Raw genomic sequence first — 5,597 nt, 5'->3', positions numbered from 1 at the left:
AAGCAACGTGACTAGAGTCGCAGTTGTTGCAATTGGAGACTTGTCTTTAAGTTCTAAAGACATAGTTTAGTTTTTTAGAGTTCCTTATCATGTTTCCAAAATTTTGAATAGATGGATCACATGTCATTTTTGATAGTGGTGTTTCTATCATAAGAAATGACAAAGTTGTCTATTCTGGTATATTTTGAACATCTCTCTTCATACTATAACTTGTCTACAAAATACCTTTATATTGCATTTACATCATCGAACAGTAGAAAGAGAAAAGTTAAGGCTAATCTCTCATGAGGATCTTACACATATATTGATACCCTAGAAATAGGTCACATCTATCTTAACAGGATCCAAAGGCTCGTGTCTAAATAAGTACATTGGATTCAATCCAGGTTGTACTATTTGGAACCTGCGAATCCTGTATAGAGGAAAAGATGGAGACCATGTCATTCATGGCAAAGGGGATAAATGGTCAATAATGTGTTAGGAATGATCTTTTCTGATTCATTGTCAGTGTTTGGGATTACAACCCAGTTTACTACACCGTGTAATCCCTACATAAGATGGTGTGGTGGAGAGAAGAAATAGGTCACTCTTGGAAAAAAAAATATGTTCGATGATGAGTTATGTATCTTTGCAATTAGTCATAAAGAATCAGAAGGTGGTCATTAGCAATGACACACGATTCTTAGAAGTGGACTATGAGAATAATCACTAATCCAAGTCAGATAGTGTGCTTCAAGAAATTGAAGACATTAGACAGGCGATTCCATCACCCAAGCCAAGTGTGCAAGAGTTTTGCACCACAAGACACTGCACGCACTGTTGACACACATGTGCCACCACAGATCCATTGTAGTGGGAGGGTTGTGGGACAACCCGATCGATTTATGTTCTTGGGAGAATCTTTGGATTCACTCCCTGGTAGTGAATATAAGAGAATCGACCCAGATATTGGAATTAGTGGAAGACGAGAATGTAGATTCCTGGCACGCCTCAATGGAGCAATCCATTAAGAATATGGGTGTATACTAGAAAATCTTGCTACCAGGAGGCAGTAAAGCCTTAGGTTGTAAGTGAGTATACAAGATAATGACAGGCCCGAATGAGCAAGGTCGTAGCTTTCAAAGCTAGACTGGTGGCGAAAGGTTATGCCCAGTGTAAGGGTATAGGTTATGATGATATTTTCGCCAGTGGCATGCTCAGAACATTCGGACCATTTTTCCCATAGCAGCTCACTTAAACTATTAAGGTCTGGCAAATGGATGTCACATATATTACCTTGAAAAAGGTAAGGACAACCATGTGCAACAACCTGAAGGTTACGTGAGGGAGGGAGAGAAGCATCTCGTATCAATCGCTCTCGTGTCATCGGTGATGTGGTTTATCTTGCATTTTATGTAGATAATATCCTCCTAATTGGCGACAATATGAAGCTATTGTCAAGACATAAAGTAATGGTTATCCGAACAGTCTCAGATGTAAGACTAAGGAGGTACAGTATACGTCTCTGTGATCAAGGTTATAAGGGATCACTAGAAAAGGATGTTGGGCTTATCTCGAGTGTCTTACATTGATACTGTGAATGCTCGTTTTAGTATGAATACCGCCAAGAAAGGATTGCTACCTTTTAGATATGGCGTTCCTTTATCTAAAGACTATGTTTTAAGATGCCTGTTGAGGTTGAGGAAATGAAGGCAGTATTCTACGTTTCCGCAGTAGATAGCTTCATGTATGGATTACTATGTACGAGATCTTATATTTGCTATGCAGTTAGCATGGTTGTAAGATATCAGTATAGTCCTAGTTAAGGACACTGAAATGTGGTAAATTATATTCTTGTCGCAGCCCGATTCCCAAACGCTAGTGATAGCGGGGTACGAGTATCGATACGACTAAAATAAATGAATAAAGGCCATCACAACTAAATTGAACATCGGCGCGGAAGCTTACATCAAAACATGCCAAGGCAAAGACTCATAATTCGACTTAAGGGTGTATTCGTCAACATCGTTATGACTTCTTGAATATTAGGAATTTCAAGAAGAAAAGCAAAGTAGGTATCCCTTATTTTCCATAAGGAAGCCTAACATCAAGAGTAACACAGCAAAAGGTGTAACAATTATATGTATGAAGACATATAATCGCGAGTATATTGCTTGATTAGAAAGAAATAATACATCATCTCTCCAAAGTTTTATCAATATCAGAGGGAAAACAAGGTTCATCATCCTTAAGACTCTAACATCAAAGGAAAACAACAAGAAACTTCATCATCGAAACCATCCCCACCAGCACCAGTCCAATCTCGCTCCATTGCTTAGCCTGCACATTTAGAAATATATGCAGGGCGTGAGTAATAATACTCAGTGGGCAAACGCCGGAAAAACATCAAAGGCGCTCTTAGAGCTATATGTTTGAAAACTTGCCATATCATCAGCAATACACAGAAATAAGTTATCATCAAAGAATCTGTGCATGCAGTTTTCATAATCATAATATCATAAGTAAACGATTGCGCTATCAAAGTATTCATCATGTATGTACAACATCTACAACATCATCATTATTATCGGTACTGAGAAGTAGGCCTCCCTCTCAAGTACCGTGACTGGCCGACCCGAAGACGGCTCACAGTCACCTCTGTGTACACAACCCCGCTTGTGGCAGGATCCGAATTCGTTTCATCAGTAGAGGGTAACATACAAGCTTAACATCAAAAATTTGGCAAGTCAAACAATTCTCAAACATCATTTATCTCAAAACATCAAAACATCTCATAATCTCATCATCATTTAAACAGTTTAGAAAAGCTCTTAAACTGAATACTCAAAATAATGCCCACCTGGAGTCCTTCGCTTAAGCTCAGATAGGAACAGGTGACTTACTTCTTCGTCTCGCTCGGGTCTTCATGAGTCATCAACATCATCACGAAAGTTCATGTGATAAAACAAACCTCAGTTAGATCTCAATACTAAAATCCAATCTCGTTTCATCGATAACTTCTCACTCTACGTCTGTTTACCCAGTAAAACTAAATCCCTAGGTATACTCAACTTCTAAGGATTCACACGTCTTATTCTCGATTTAACTCTCAACTCGGACCATACTCAGCAAACAAGCACATAGGCATGTAGAACACATAAGCATACAACTTCACATAACATATCACAACAAACAAACATAAGTCTGACTCGGAGACCAGAGCAGAGAAATGCTCAGTGGTCAGGGTGGGAAAACTCGGCAGAGCAGAGCTGGTGAAACGAGAAACCAACACCTAATCTAGAAAGCAGTAAACGACACGGATTTACGTGGTTCGGTCGAGAAGACCTACGTCCACGGGGGTTTTGGGGGATTTTTCCACTATAAACGAGAGAGTGTTTTACACTTTACAAGAGATGAATGAATAATGAGATGATCCTCTAATCTATGCCCCCAAGGCCCTATTTATAAGCATGAACATAAACCTAAGGCCCTTAGGCCCATTAGACCCTTAAAGCCCATTAGCCCAATGAATTAAGCCCAAGCCCCGTTATTCTAATCTACATCTTGAAATTGAGCCATCAGAGCTGGAAAGCGGAGCCGAGCTGAGCCAAGCCGAAAGTCAGGGCAATCATGTATCAAATATCAGAAATAACCACAATAACAATAATAATAATAGTCATAACTAGAAATATTCCCGTTATGTTTAGCACAGCGCTGGTGCATATTTCAGTCCTCATCAGCTACTCCCCCCCTGGTCTGGTTGAACCGAGTATTCTTCGTGTTCAGCCAGCGAAGTATTGTTAAAGCCAGCGCTGTGCTGTTTTCCTTAATCCCTGCAAATCCTGAAGACATAAGAGTTTTAATAATTTAAGAAAGCAAAGATAAGCATTTTCCCCTTGACTTTGGAATTGTAGTTCCAAGTTAGATTTCCTTCTTTTTTGTTGAATGTTGACAAAGATGGATAATTTCCATTTTTTTGGGCGCATAAGAAGACCAGCGCTGAGAATACCCCATATTGAATACTTTGCATAGATAAGCAATATAAATGCTTTGTGTTGGATGAACCAGAAGACCGCTGCAAGAATACCCGAATAACATAGGAAGACCCATGTCGAAGTTGAGAAATATGATACTCTGATCATGTGAGAAAACCCGTCATAAATATTTGTCGAGTCTGAACAATATACCCTGTTGTTGAGCGCGTAAGAAATCCAACGCGTGAGAAGACCAATAGATAACATTGGCACGCCCAAGAGGCGGCTTACTTTTCGCTGAGCAGTGATTAGAATAGATCAAAACAACCCATAGAGCAGAGGCGCAAAATAGTGTAGCCCGTAGAGTAGAACAGAGAAATACCCCAGCCCGATCAGAGCAGAAAAATGCCTAGCCCGGTCAGAGCAGAGAAATGCCTATCAGATCAGAGAAATTCCCATCAGAGCAGCCCGGTCAGAGCAGAGAAATACCCCAGCCAGGTCAGAGCAGAGAAGTACCCCAGCCCGATCAGAACAGAGAAAAGCATATCAGATCAGAGAAATTCCCGTCAGAGCAGCCCGGTCAGAGCAGAGAAATACCCCAGCCCGGTCAGAGCAGAGAAGTACCCCAGCCCGATCAGAACAGAGAAAAGCATATCAGATCAGAGAAATTCCCGTCAGAGCAGCCCGGTCAGAGCAGAGAAATGTCCCTCAGAGCAGCCCGGTCAGAGCAGAGAAATGCCCTTTCAGAGCAGAGAAATGCGACAGAGTATTGAAATCCCGACAGAGGATTGAAATCCCGGCAGGGCACTGAAATCCCGGCAGAGGATTGAAATCCCGGCAGGGCATTGAAATCCCGACAGAGGATTGAAATCCCGGCAGAGCTTTGGAATCACGGACGGCGGCAGAGCATTGAGGTCACGGACGGTGGCAGAGCATAGGAATCACGGACGGTGGCAGAGCATTGGGATCACGGACGGTGGTTGAGCATTGGGATCACGGACGGTGGCTGAGCATTGGGATCACGGACGGTGGCTGAGCATTGGGATCACTGACGGTGGCAGAGCATTGGGATCACTGCAGAGCAGTGAAATCACGGTAGGGCAGTGAAATCACGACAGAGCAGTGAAATCACGGTAGAGCGGTGAAATCACGGCAGAGCAGTGAAATCACGGTAGAGCAGTGAAATCACGGCAGAGCAGTGAAATCATGGCGGAACATTCCTCAGTTGCTTCCCTCCTTTGTATGCATTCCTTTGCTGCTTCCCTCCTTTGCTGCTTCCCATCCAAGCTTGAGCACTCTGCGCGGAGCATGGAAGACCCGGGGGGTGCAACCAACTTTCGCGGCTTACGATTAAATAGTAACCCTCTGCGCGGAGCATGGAGGACCCGGGGGGTGCAACCAACTTTCGCGGCTTACGATTAAAAGAACACCCTGCACGGAGCATGGAGGGCCCGGATGGCGCAACCAACTTTCGCAACTTACGACTACACGGTGATTTCTGCGCGGAGCATGGAGGGCCCGGGTGGCGCAACCAACTTTCGCGGCTTACGAGTAAACGGTGATATCTGCGCGGAGCATGGAGGGCCTGGGTGGCGCAACCAACTTTCGCGGCTTACGACTACACGATGATTTCTGCGCGGAGCA

The 5,597-nt window shown here is 43.1% G+C and overlaps 1 long non-coding RNA gene across 1 annotated transcript; it reads right to left on the bottom strand.

Moving 5' to 3' along the window:
• Nucleotides 1–3,402: 3,402 nt before the first annotated feature.
• LOC131011549 (uncharacterized) lies at nucleotides 3,403–4,650 on the bottom strand. Its single transcript, XR_009097012.1, has 2 exons — nucleotides 4,551–4,650; nucleotides 3,403–4,388 (listed from the first exon to the last, which is right to left on the bottom strand). It is a non-coding gene; the product is annotated as an uncharacterized LOC131011549 (long non-coding RNA).
• Between the last annotated feature and the right edge of the window lie 947 nt (nucleotides 4,651–5,597).

Source organism: Salvia miltiorrhiza, chromosome 2 (genome assembly GCF_028751815.1).
Source record: "Salvia miltiorrhiza cultivar Shanhuang (shh) chromosome 2, IMPLAD_Smil_shh, whole genome shotgun sequence".
In the NCBI taxonomy this organism is placed as follows: domain Eukaryota; kingdom Viridiplantae; phylum Streptophyta; class Magnoliopsida; order Lamiales; family Lamiaceae; genus Salvia; species Salvia miltiorrhiza.
Note: the sequence above shows the minus strand (reverse complement) of the source record. Positions and strands in the feature narration are given on the sequence as shown.